Source organism: Pongo pygmaeus, chromosome 21 (assembly GCF_028885625.2).
Source record: "Pongo pygmaeus isolate AG05252 chromosome 21, NHGRI_mPonPyg2-v2.0_pri, whole genome shotgun sequence".
Taxonomy (NCBI): Eukaryota; Metazoa; Chordata; class Mammalia; order Primates; family Hominidae; genus Pongo; species Pongo pygmaeus.
Genome location: NC_072394.2, coordinates 9,217,279 through 9,232,114, shown reverse-complemented (window position 1 = coordinate 9,232,114; position 14,836 = coordinate 9,217,279). Strand labels below are relative to the sequence as shown.

General features: G+C 37.0%; 1 protein-coding gene and 1 pseudogene across 4 annotated transcripts in view; one reads left to right on the top strand and one right to left on the bottom strand.

The window, feature by feature from the left end:
* Positions 1 to 14,836, bottom strand: part of MACROD2 (mono-ADP ribosylhydrolase 2) — a 2,112,402-nt gene that overhangs the window by 1,518,332 nt on the left and 579,234 nt on the right. The gene's annotated exons all lie outside the window — the stretch shown is intronic.
* Positions 872 to 1,335, top strand: LOC129022122 (RING finger protein 11-like; annotated as a pseudogene).

Here is a 14,836-nt window from a genome sequence, read left to right as displayed (position 1 = left end):
AGGGATCACTTCCCAGTGAATTGCTAGCATTCTAGTCTAAAAAAAAGAAAACTAAGATAAGGTATTTTATAGTGTTAGATTTATAAGATAAATGCAAAAGGTGAAAATGATTGAAAAAAAAAGATATAGTAGAAGAGCTTCATACCAGTATTCTGAATGTAAATCTGAGTTTATAATTGGCAGTCGCGGTAGAGGGAAAACTATCATGGAGTAATCATTTACTCAAGAAACAGCAAATATTTTTCATACTCTGATTCTGAAAACGTAAAGAAGGCACAGCCCTTGCTCTGAAGAAATAAAAGTCTTATGAGAAAGTCAGATACAAAGTGTGAAGGGGCCAAGTCTCCAAATATGGCCCCAATAATTCCTCTAATTTTTTATACAAGCCCCTTTGCGATGTGGCTTTGCCTCTCCTCTAATCAAGAGGTGTAGTCTATTTTACCATCGCTTTAATTCTGAGTTGGCCTTTTGATTTGCTTTGAGCAATCAAATGCAGTGGAAGTAATACCTGGGATTACTACTCTATCCCTAAGGAGGACAGGTACTTTCACTTCCCCCCTTGGAGCCCAGCATGGAGATGCTGTAAGTCCACAGGAGACTGCAGGATGATTAGAGCCACACAGAGGAGAGGCTGGAAGAACAGAAGCCATTTTGGAAATTCCAGCCCCTCTTAAATTCTCAGCTGAATGCAACTGTATGAGTGACCTCAGGTACACAATAAAGGAGGAGAATCTCCCAGCTGAGCCCAACCAAGCTACAGGATCATGGGAAATAGTAAGTTGTTTTAAGCCACCAAGTTTTGGAGTGGTTTGTTAAGCAATAACAGATAATTGATTTAACAAGCAATTACAGTGCAGTCTGATAATTCCACTCCTCGGATGACATCTCTCTGCTTCACGTGTCTCAGCCCCACCAGGGTAGCTCTGGCAAGGAGACAGCCAGATCAGGAGCCACTGCTGCCACATCAGGAAAAAGTTCCAGTTTCGCTCTACCATCCAACACCTAGCCAGACTCGGTTTGCAGCTCAGTTGACTGAAGCAAAATATGACAGATCAAAGAATAAGCCTTATACAACATCTGCCTAAAGGGATTTATGACCCTGGAAGAGAGAGATCAGATCAGAAAAAAAGATCTGGGAGTATGTGATCTGTATGACGGACTTTGTTTATGGGGACCTGATTCAGTTTCTGCCATGCATGCACATTTATCATGAGGATTATATAGATAACTGGTTGATGAGATCCTTCACGTGCCCCTCCTGCATGGAGCCAGTTGATGCAGCACTGCTTACATCCTATGAGATTAATTGAGCCAGGCTCTCTCATCTGACTTCAAGTGAACCACATTTTTGGTGGTTTTGATTGTTTGTCACTGAGCCCAAAGAGGCAGGGATTAGGAATTAAAATAATGCACAAAAGTTTCCAACAAATTTCTGGATGGCTGCAGATGTTGGGGGAAAAGTACGTGACATTTTAGAAACTTAGGGGGCAAAGTAGGATGATATTTTTATGTAAAGCCTGGACCCAACGTTTAAAAATATAGTTGTATTTAGATCTTGGAAAAAAAAGGGAAAAGACAGATATTGGGTGAGCACCTACTATAAGACAACACTGTGCAGGGACTAACCAAAGATACATAAGATGTAATTGCTGCCATAAACACACATTTTTGCTAGGAACAATGGCTATTATTTGTGATGATTAGAGGATACCCAAGTTATGTGCGGTATAATTATGACCCTATGGACAAGAAAAGTTGAGAGAATAAAAGATGGAAATGTAGGCTAACTGAAGGAGTTTAGCTGAGATCAAAGGAAGGGAAAGTTGGGATCAAAAGAAGGAAAAGCCATCCAGGTAGGGGGAAGAGTTGAGTAAAAAGGCAGGACGCTAAACAGGGATGACAATCAGGATCTGTCTGAGAGAAAAGTGGAAAATGTGGATAGCAAGATGTAGTCTCTATTTTCTCACTCCACAATCCTAAAACATGTTCCCTAAAAATATATGATGGATATTGGACCTTCTTTCCTTTGAACCAGTCAAAATATTAAGAGAACCACTTATGAACAGTAGCAAAATATCACCCATCTTCTAATTACTGTTGAAAAGCAGATTTGCAAAATGTTTCTCCTGGAGGAGTCTTCTATTTTGTGGCAAAGCACATACCAGTCAACCACATGCATATTGCTATAACTAGGTTATAGCTACTGAAACAGCTAGCCTTAATACTTAATGCTATCAATACAAAAAAAAAGTTCTAGCAATTACTTCATATTTCCATTTGCAACAAATTTTTAGTATATTTACAGAGAGTTTCAACAGTTCCTAATATCTACAATGTGGATGGATAGCATCTTACGCTTTGAAAATTAATAGGGAGACCAGATTCCCTGGACTTATTTAAACATAGTTATAGCTAATATATTATTACCTTAATAATTTGTTCCCATTCATCAAAATAAAAAATACAGTGCATTTATAAATTTAAATGAAACACTGATTAGAGTTTACATTTTCTCTTTTACACTACAAGCGGCCAGTCAATGCAATCCCATCTTTGTTAAGTGTCTAAAACATGGCTAAAATAATATATGTGCACATGTATACAGATAGCTCTACACCCATATATGTAAATACTGGTTTATGGCTTGTATAGATTCTGAGATTTATTAAATAAGACACCTTCACTGCTTCCCAGAGATAATAGTTACCTGACATATACAATTCTAAATGAGGTACCTTATCTCTCTCTTCCACACCTTCAAATTAATAGTGTTTTCCTAACACCGATTGCAATTTCTCAAAAGTGAACTTTAACAAACAAAGCATTTAGATGTTATGAAATGCACTATCTTAATGTTCATAAAAGTTATTGCTTACACCCAGCATGATTACTTAATTACTATGATTCAATTATCAACCAAACAAATGCAGACAGTAGATCTCACTTGCTTTCTTGCCCAGAAGCCACATCCCATAATTAAATTGGAAGATGGTAAAAAATCTCCTCAAACAATGCAAGGGACTGGTGGAGCTGTTCCTTCTGCTCATGACCTTTGGGTTACAGCTGAATCGGATCCTGTAGGCTGTAATGACTACATCACCTGAGACCAAGGCTGCTAGCTAAACGCACACTGCTTTAGGAAGTGAGTTCAGAGGAATGAAAACTGGACTTCCAGATCCAAGGAGCAGCCACCAATACCCAAAACCCACCCAGGTACCAGACAGGATACCTGCATAGAACTCTGTGCCCAATAAAATGATTCATTGGCCTGGGCAAGAATAATGTCAAACCTGTAGGGTAAATTGTGTGTATGAGTGGGCAGAGACCACAGTGTCTTTTTTCCTAGACAGGCTTCTCCCTACATTTAATCAGCTACACTTATATTTCATCTCTCAGAGAGTGAATATAGTGTTCCCATCTTCATCAAGTGGTCTCCTCATCATCATCATCATCATCATCATCTTCTGGACAGATACTATTAGTGCTCTGCCCATACGCCCTCAGCTCTTACCATTTCAGGCAGGCCAAGCTGACTTCCAACTGTTAGCACTTGTATTTCATTGCCTGAAAGCTTCTCTGCCTGCCAAACACCACTCTGCCTATGCAAGCGGAAGGCTGTAAATGCCAAGGAATTAATACCCCCACAGAGTAGCCCTCAACTAATGACTGCCAGGAGTTGATGGATAAATACTCCAGTTCCCTTATCTCTAGTGGGAAGTTCTGTACACTTGACTCTCAGAATGCCACAGCATCATTAAGCTCCAGTTGCCCTTCTTATTGGTGTTTTTCCTTCTCCGCCCTACTTTTTCACTCCTCTATCAGCGTTCCTTGAGATTACCTCTTATATAAATTACTTATAGGACAATCTTTGTCTCAGGGTTTGATTCTCAAGCAACTCAAATGGAAATCATCATCATCATCATTGCAACAATAATAAGAGTGCTCACTACTTACTGGGTTCCCACCATATGGACTTGAAACTTTTACTCATTATTCTATTAAAATTTTAATTCTCACACATATAGCTATATTACCCATGCCTTATAGCCGAAAAAAAGAGAGCCATGGGAGACTTAAGTAAGTTGCTGAGATCTAGATCACTGAATTAATAAGATTAGAAGACAGAAACTGTCTGATTTCAAACTCATTTTGCTCATTCTACCATACTATGCTGCCACCCATAAAAAGTAAAATTAAAATGATTTAAAAACAAAATTCACATGCTGAGCCCTACTCTATTTTCTAAAAAAAAAAAAATAGGAGTCATTTTTATTTCAGCTACTTAATAATAAATATCCAAGAATATATTTATCAACCTAACAATAGTTTCAAAAAGAGTCATCAGAAAGTGGATAGTATATCCACACGGAACATTCCTCCACTTAACGTTTGACAGTGTCTCCTTTTTGCCACATTAGCCTTTTATAGGAGCAGGAGACTTCCTTTAGAGCAGGGATAATGTCTTATTAGTGTCTGGATTCCCAGGAAGAAGCCAGCCAAATAGACATTTAGTGAATATTAGTTGAATTGACTGACTTGAGGTCTACTAAATTGTAATGATATGGACATGTGTGAGGGAAATTCTTTTTGATAAGACTTCATCTGGATGCAAAGGAGACTGATAGGAAAGAGAAATGTTAGAAAACGAGGAGAAATGAAATCCATGATCTTCCCTAAGTATTATCTATAGAGAGAAGGACTTGTGCTTCAAAGACATCTGATATTGTAATGTAAGTGGTGTTCTGATATAATACTATCTTAAATTTTTGACTTAATGATATTTTCAACTTATAATACAATTATCAGGATATAATCCCACTGCAAGTTGAGAAGCATCTGTATTTACAATTAAGTTACTTCTAATAGTTCTACAACCTCCTATTTATAACTGTAAAATAGAAGTTTCTAAATGTATGGAAGAAATAGTCCATGAGAGAAAAACAGAACTTTTAATTATAGCGATATGCCAATTATTTTAAAAATTATGTATGATTAAAACATTAAAATCCTAAATGGCTTCACCTTAAAAAGTATAGAGTAAAACGACAGCCAGTTAAAATTAATTGATACCCTACATATAAGAGCTTAAAAGATGTAAAACTTAAAGAGACCAGGGAATATTATTTGAGATAGAGTGGCTGTGTGAAAATATAGTTATAAATTGCATGCTGTGCTAACTAGTTATAAATTTCATGCTGTTCTGTTCTGTCCTGCCTTGGATTTGAATCATCACTTTGTCCAGCGTGTCCACTCTGTATACACTACCAGTCCATTAGTCACTTATATCATCAGATAGGAAAACATAATATATATAGGGTTTGGTACTATCTGTGGTTTCTGGCATCCACTAGGGGTCTTGGAATGTATGCCTTGAGAATAAGGGATGACCATTGTATAGGACAGAGAAAGAAAATGAGGTACAAAAGGGACAATTTTCTACAGAAAAAATTTAAAAATCCGATAATTACATTTCCAAATCATAATTGGTTGTTTTAAAATAAAAGATTATTTTAAAATTAAACCTACAGCAGAATCTAAAAATTATAGTAATTTACCATTTCATTAATTCATTATGTAAAATTGTACATTTAATTTAGAAAAAAACTTTCCAAAAAGCAGGGATAGTATGAAAATTGTCATATTTAATTGCAGATTATTTTACCCTATATCCTATTATAAAAATTTTCAATTATGCAGCAAAATTGAAAGAACTGTAGAGTAAAATCCCATGTACCCACCACCTGGATTCTCCCATGACTATTCTATTGTGCTTCTTTTATCACATATCTATTAATCTAACCATCCTTCAATCCATTGTTTAATCCATCTGGTTTTGGTACATTTCAAAGAGATTTTCAGACACAGAAAAATTCTCCTTAAATACTTTGGCATGCATAGGATTAATAATAGTTCAACATTTGCTTCCACTTTATATTACATTTACATACAATGAAATGCACAAATCTTAAGTACTCATTCATTGAATTTTGATAAATATGTGTATTTGTGAACACCCAAACTCCTTCAGTATATAGAACTAAGTTATGGATTATTTTGAGGAAAATAAAAACTTAGTATAAGCTCCCTTTTCTTTTCTCTAATCCAAAATATTTAGAATGTTTAAAGTGAAACAAAGAACATAGTTTTTCCTTAACCTCAACAAATATTTTCAACTCCATTTCAGTAAATAAATAAAGAGCAGCACATGAAGTGATGCCTATGGATTAGCTTGATTTAGAGCAGGGATATTACACCAAACATTGACAGTGCCATATTGGCAAAATATACATAGGAGTGAGGTGAGGGAAAGACAAAAGGGTGTGATGGCGACTGTGGTCAACACACCCACATTCAGCTCCAGCTGACTGATGCCATGCAGGCATAGGTGTCTTGCGTCAGCAAACGTTCAGGCTATTCAAGAAAGGCTGGGAATCCAGATATTTATGTGCAATATATTGAATTTCTCAAATGTTAACAATGAAATTATACATTTTAAAAACATTATGTGGTTTAGTAAAATTGGGCCTATAAGTCTCCAAGATTACATTCTGTAGTTTTGAGTTTCATGCCATTTGATGACTTGTGGTTCCCCTGTAGTATTATGATGATCAGATCATATTCTGAGTCAACAGATGAGTCTTAGAATCATATGATTTAAAGGATCTATTAACCAATATTTTTAAGACATTTAAGACTTGAGCAGTTAGATATACCAGATATACCATATGCTATTATAACAGATAAACATAAAAACCAAAAGTAAACAGTAATACGTCTCTTTCTCCTCAGGAAACACAACCACACAAAATGAATCCGATAATACCGGCGGTTTTATAGACACCATTCCCTCTCAAGCACATCATTTTGTTCATGCATCCATGCATTCATTATATAGTGTGTGTGTGTGTGTGTGTGTGTGTGTGTGTGATGTGTGCTGTGTATACATGTGCTAGGCACTGTACTAGGTCTGAAGATACAACAGTAAGTTAAAGAAAAAACCCAGTTTTATAGAGTTTAGTTCAGGGAAGATAGAAAATAAGTTCATAATATGCCTTGTAATTATAAGTAATAGGAGAAAAGTAAAGCATGGTATGGTTGGGAGGTTTATATGAGATGGTCGGAGAAGACTTCCCCGACAAGATGGACTCTGAAGGTAGATAAAAGGAAGAAACAGAGAGAGAGCACTAAAAATATCCTGGGGTGGAGAGATCCATGCAGACAGAACTTGCCAGACCAAATGGGAAGATCTTAAATACACCTCTAAAAAGTATGTCACCAAATGCAAATTAATATATGTGTGGTCCCCTTTCAGAGTACCTATTGTCACATAAAGTATATACAAATTGAGAGTGAAAGAACAAACACAATATTTTGGATTTAAGGATATGAAACCACCCTAGCAAGGCTTTATTACAAACTTATTATTCAGAGGAATCAATTCTGTAATTCAGATGTAATAAGATTTACAATTTTTGATGTATACTTTTTGCAGAATGCATTCACCACATAAAGATATCCCCTACCAACAGAATTCATAAGCACTAGATATTGCCAGGTGAAGTAAGATGGCGCTAATTATGGACAGTTGGCAGACCATCTTCATACAGAAAAATGGAATCTATATGAAGAATGAGAACATGAGCTCATTATACAGTCTTCAGAGATTATGCATGATTTTTCTTTCCTTGAGCCTCTCCTAATGTAGAGCACGGTTATAAAAGTTAAAGGACCTCTCTGTTGCCAGCCCCTCTAAGGGTGCTGATAGCAGGTGGTGCTAATGTACCTTGACATAGGATTTTCTTGCTCAGAAGCTCAAAATAGGTAAAAGGGATTATGGCAACATCTTCACCTGACCCAGCAACAGCCCTGTCTTTTGTCACCCATCATGCCAGATTCAGAAAAGTCGATCTAACATTTCAATCAGAGACTGGCAGGATTTGCCTTTTTATACCTGTCAAGATTGAAGGTAATTGGGCTCCCAGGGCCATTCCACTTGAAGGAAATATATGGAAATTAGAAATACACCACATTCTGAAAGAAACTGCCAGTTTCTGAGCGCCTTTGTGAACTCTCTTTTTCAGTTTAATATAAAAATAGAAGGGGAAGGGCAGGGGAAGGGTTAGGTTGGAAGCACACAGTGAAATATGTTTGACTGCCTGCAAAGTCACCACATTGAAGCTGCTACTGCTTCTTGCCTTGACATAAACACTTCATAGTCTCCAATTATATTAATTGCTCATGTGGTAAGAAACCATCTGGGGAAGTAAACGTAACTGAGGTCACAGACATGATAAACTTGGAAACATCCTGAATGCAAACAAGGGCAACATAAAGATGTTATCCCATCATTTTTGGTTTTAGAGTTTTATTTTTAATAAATTGGGACTCTTTTTAAAACGATGGCTATGTTATTAATTAAGGACATTGCCATAATGTCTTTAAAAATGTATGTGACTATATTTACAATATTACTGGTAACTGAAACTAAATCATAATTCTCTGTGAGTTATGAGACTATTAGGACCTTGTAAAGCGGTCTCAAAATGTAAAAGATCCCAACATGTTCACATGTGAAACAGATTTGCTTAGCATCCAGGAACGGGCCACAGCTGCCATTACATCCAATGCTTTCCTCCCAATCTACCTCTCCACTAACCAGTGGAAAAAAATATGATTCACATCCTTATCAGAATTTGTTACCTCTGTATTTGTGTACAAAGCAAGACCTAAGTTCTCAATTTATCTGAAGGAAACAAAGTAAATTGTCTATACATTAGCAGCTTTATTTTTTAGTTATCAGTGCTTATCAAAAATAGAGGATTTATGGCACATACGTTGAATGCATCTTTTAAATTTTTTTAAAAGTTATTCCCTAGGGAAACTTAGAAGTAACTACTTTGTTTCAGGAATCATTTTTATAAAATATCTTAGTGGCATGAGTGCTGATATATTTAGCTGTGCAGAAATGAGCCCAATCATTAATAGCTGGTTTTCAGGGCCTTCATATTGTCCCCCTTCCCTAAATGGTCAAATCCAATCCTTTCCACACAGGTCCTTCCCTCACTCCCCCAACACTCTCCCTTCTTCTACCACCTCCCGGCTCCATCTCCCACTGGAAAAGCAGGAGTCAAGGGAGGATGGCCAGAAGAAGGTATTTCTAAAAATCTGTGTATGATTATTGAAACTTGGTCAGAAAAGCTAAAAGAGGCGTCAACTTGTGTGCGTGCGAACAACTGCTTCAGCAAACAACTGCTACGCCTTTTCCTTCCCCTAAATAAAAGAAAAAAATGAGATTTTGAGGAGAAAAATGTTTTTAGCTCAAAATATTGTACACAATTGAGATAATTTTGAACAGAGTCACATAAGCTGGACAGAGAAAGGTCTTGATTTCTAGTGTTGCCAAATTTTGTCTAAGATGAAGTATCTACATTTTTAATCCATTGTTCATTCATTCACTCATTTCCTTACTCATCAGTTAGCCAGTCATATGTGAAATGTTTACTGAATGCTCATTATGTGCCAGGAAGTTCTAGGCACCAGGGACACACCAGCGAAACAGAACACACGAAGTCCCGACTCTCATGGAGCTTACATTTGGAGACTGGGTTGTGGGGAGCAAGGAGAGAGATAATAAACATGTAGGCTCGAAAACAAATGAGGTACTTTTTCAGAATGGGATACATACTATACAGAAAACAGAAGAGGGTAATAAGATGCCTGGAGTAAGGAAGGGGGGCGGTCAGCAGAAGCCTGTCTGAGGAGGCAGCATCTGAGCTGACATCTGAAGGATAACAAGAGGACAGTGAGGTGACAATGTACGAAGGAGTGAGTGGGACATAGTCATGTCCTGAGGTGGGTATCAGTTCCTTATGCGTCTGGAATACAAAGAAGGCCGGTGCGGTTAGAGCTGAGAGAGTCATGCGTAGAGAGGTGGGAGGTGAAGACTAGAAGACAGTAGCTGAGCAAACTGTGGATTTTGCTCTAAGTGCAGTAGGACTCATTAGAGAGTGTTAGGCAGGGGTGTAGTGTGATCTGATTTCTGCATTTTAAATATCATTTCAGATGCATGGAGAATGGACTGAAGAGAGGATGTGTAACAGAGGGAAGGCTTGTGACAATAAGTTGCTATCTCTCCTCCATTGCTCCAGCCTTTGATTCACAAGCCTTCTGGCATGAGGACCAGGGATATTCTAGTCCTGCCCTGGGGCCAAGAGCTGGGTTTAGCCCTGAGAAAAGGGTGCATTTGTTTCAGTGTACAAGAGACTCTAAACAGCTTACTCAGGTCATATGCTCCACCCCCTCCCAAGGTTGAGACCTTGGACAGGTAATCGTTCTCTACCTCAGTTTCTTTTCATGTTTTAAAATGGGATCATTATATTATAGTATCCCCTTCATGGGATTGTTCTGATTATTTATACAGAACAGTGCTAAAATAATGGTGGGAACATGGTAAGCACTTGAGAAAAGATAGCAAATAGCACTACCACTACAATTGCTATTAGGTCAATTAAGCAGATGGTATTTTGAGATCCACGTTTAAGAAGAAGCAAAGAAGGTGAAAATAGAGATCTAGTAAGGAGCTGCACCGAATTTCTGAGAGGTTCCTGTTTCCTTCCTGCCATCTGTATCCTGAGGAAGACTGTCTAAAATGGGCAAAGTATGAGAATTGTCTACCTTCAGACTATGCTGCAAAATGAGCAGGATGAACCACTGGTGCCATTTCCAACTTTTCCTTTTGGTCATTTAGTTGGTTTGAGACAAGTAGATGAGCTGGAGAAAACAGAAGTAGACATTCTATACATTAATAGAGCCCTGAAGCTCCTTTTCAATAGAAACCACATGGAACTTCCATTGGTGATGTCCTGACTCACGTCCTCTTAGCCCACCTCTGAGTTCACCTGAAGCTATCTGGTTCCTATACACACCAACAGCTCCCCAACTTTAAGCACTTGTGTCTTTCTGTCTCTCCACCTGCTCAGTCCACATTTAGGGCAGGCTGAAAGTGCCAGAGATTAAACACCCCCAAGAGAAAACACCAACAATGAAGAATGGGATAAGTGAATAAATACTCAACTTCCCTGTCCCTAGGTGTAGACAATTCTGAAGCTATTTTATACAAGATCTATAGCAGGACTTAGTCCTAGTTATCCTTATCCTTAATCTGCTCATTAAAATCCTTTTTTTAAAGCTGCCTCATTCTCCCTCATTCTTGTTTCCTGGAACTACCTGTCAACTAAACTATCATATCTGAGTCACTGTGTCAGGTTTTGCTTTTGGAAGAATCCTAACTAGAACACCATATAATGCTTTCAAACAACATAGATCTCATATGAGCTTTCTTCCCCAGTGAAGTAACATTTTCCAACCACTATCCCAATGATCAATCCCAGGGTAGAATAAGAGTGAACAGAAAACAGAAGGAAGGGGGTTGGAGGGAGTAGGGAGAACTCTAGGCTAATATCATGGCCAGGAAGCCACCCTGACCCTTTCTGACTAAATCTACAGTCACAAAGACAAGCACTTGCATAATAAAGATGCATTAAATGTCGGTGGCATTAATTATTATCTGACTCGGAATTTTGACAGAATTCAGTTAAAAACTGAACATGTTGAGACAGGCACTGGCATGAAGCCCCAACCTAGTCAGATGTACATCTTAATTTACTGCAGATGGGCACCAAGTCATTTTGCCAATTTGGATGTTCCCAATAAGGTTTCACAAATAGATCTGTTCTCCAACAATATCTGCCTTCAATCAAAAGTGAAACAAATATAAAAAATGTGACTTAATGTATACATGCACACATAAATGCATGCACACATGCATGCGTACACACACACATACACACCAGTGTTACCCATTGCGTTTCAGCCCAGTTAGGTTAGATTTTGTTCAAAGATAAAAATAACCTCTTATTATCATTTTGCTCCTAAAGATTCCTTGCATTTAACCATGTTAATACTTATTTATAAAGATGAACTGTCCCCAAAGGGAATAAAATAAATAATTGTCAACTATTTCACATATGTTCTCTACACTTCCAACTCTCATATATTATTCTTTATTCTTCCTCAAGTACAATATAAAACTAAGCTTATTTCTCTTCTGTTCAGGCTATGGATTTTCCTTCATTTTTCTGTACCCAGTAAAATCCTCCACTTGAGACATGAAAGTTCAAAGTGTTGGCTAGTCGAAATTCCACTTATGTTAATGGAGAATGCATTTTTAAAGAATAATTGTCACGGATAATTATTTTATATTAAATGGTGATCACTGGAAGTCAACGCTGTGCATATATATATATACATATATATATATATACACACACATATATGTTGTTGGGTATCATGGGAAAGTTCTTTGTGACAACTCTTTGAAACTGTAGGTGATTTCTCCAATGACAAATAGTTCAAATGATTTTACTTCTAAGAGCTGTCATGCCCCAGCTCCTTTATTTTTTATTGTTTTGTCAAACCATGATACATTTCCCTCCTATAACCAAGAGGCCTGTTTCCATTAGATCAAAACTATTTTATAGATTCTAATAAGTAAACAATTCTCCATAAACAAAATGAATTACATTAGTACTAACTTTAATACTTGAATCTAAAAATACATACTTGAAGAACTAGTGAAATCTTCTACAAATTCAATTCTAGAATACCTTCTTAGGATATAATGTGATCAGGTTAGTTCTCATGCTTAAGCCTGTTGGTACAAGTCACTTCAGTGCCGCCTGACCATCTAATCCAAGGAAAGTGAAGGAAAGTGACGGTCCCGGTAAAATCACAACAACTAAGGGAAGATACTGGGAGGCCTTAATGCATACTTAATTCTGCCCTGTTTTTTCTTCTTCACTATATACTCAAGACTTTAACAGTTAATCAACCACAGCTTCCTAGCTACCTAACCAACACAATGCCCACCCAAGTCCTTGGCAAGACTTCTAGGAGAAAAGGATAACTCTTTTTTTTTTTTTTTTTTTTTTGAGACGGAGTTTTACTCTTGTTGCCCAGGCTGGAGTACAATGGCCCCATCTCGGCTCACTGCAACCTCTGCCTCCTGGGTTCAAGCAATTCTCCTGCCTCAGCCTTCTGAGTAGCTGGTATTACAAGTGCCCGCCACTACGCCCAGCTAATTTTTTGTATTTTTAGTAGAGACGGGGTTTCACCACGTTGGCCAGGCTGGTCTTGAACTCCTGATCTCAGGTGATCCGCCCACCTCAGCTTCCCAAAGTGCTGGGATTACAGGCATGAGCCACCGCACCCAGCCAAGATAACTCCTATAAAGATGCCTAACTAATTCAAAAATACAATCTTAAATTCTAAAGGAATCTTGGCAGTTCCTTCAATCCTCTAAACCAAGTAGTAGTACTCAGATAAAATCATTTATTTTCTGCATAAATATTTCTAACTAGAAAGTACTCATCAGCTCCCAATAGACAGGGTCATTCTATTGTTTTTTACGCTTGGATCATTATCAAGCTTATTCTGGTAATAAGTCAAAACCTCTCTCCTTGCCTCTTTCATCTATTGTCCCTAATTCTGTCTCCAAGGACAACAATATATTTCATAGTTCTCTTTAGTAACTGTCTTTTATTTTTCTGTTCGAAAACAATCCTTCCCCTACTCCCCATCAATTAATGTTAAGCCCCTTGAAAATGAAGAAATTATTTTAAAACTATTTTTAGACTCTGAGGACCTGATCCAAAGTAGATGCTCAATAAATGTACATTGAAATGCTAAACATAAAGCAATCTCCATTCCCTTCTAAAATACATTTGCATTTGAAGACACTCTTGATCAATGAGATTATTCATTGATCCCAATTATATGTAACATACATTATTAAGTAGAAAAAAAATTATTTTCTATATTTAAGTCAATTTTTATACCAATGGAGGAAAACAGAAGCATGGATAAAAGTAAGAACATAATACATATTTATATTTGAACGTCAGCATATCCTCCTTTCTTAAAGTTTACCACATCTGAAACAAAACTTGAGTCAAAGAATAAAAATCCAAATACAAGAAGACCCAGAAAGGTGACCCAGTTCTCCATCTGGTCTCTACCTTTAGTTCCTCTTTGTTCACCACTCACACTAAGGAAAATGAAATTACCCTTCCAGATAAAGCAATGCTCGAATCTGACGGTGTGGCCCTTTCTGTGTTTTAGGCTTTCACAGCTGGATCTCCACACTATCCTCAAGAAACACACGTGTAATTAATAATTTAGGTTTTAAAAGATAGAGCCTAAATGTCCTTCTCTTTTAACTGGTATTTTTTTTTTAATAAGTAGAAAGACTTGTAACAAGAACATATCTTGTGCAGAAGAAGAACTAAATATTACAGGGATTGACCATCAAATTGGTTTATGGAAAATTTGATAAGTTAAACATAGTTGCTATTGCTTCAAGTTACCATGTGGACACATTAAGGTGTATCCAAAAGTATATCCATGTGGACACATTAAAGTATATCCAAAAAATGAATGTCCAAACACAGGTAAGAAGGCTCTCAAATTCTTTACCTGGACTGTGAATAAGGCAATATATGACTTTACTAATGATCCCAATGAAAATATTTGCAAAGAAAGTGATTACTGTAGTACAAGAGGTATATAATAGTATATGAGAATTTAAAACTATATACTATTTAGGATTAAAAGTTAAAAAAGACAATCTTTTTTTTCTTAATTATACTTTAAGTTCTGGAACACATGAGAATCTTTTAATATGACCAGATGTTTAGAAATCAGGGATGAGTGCAACTTTGTTACTTTTCATCCTTTTTCTTTTTTCAAGATCAAATGGTTCACCACTTAGTCCACCATA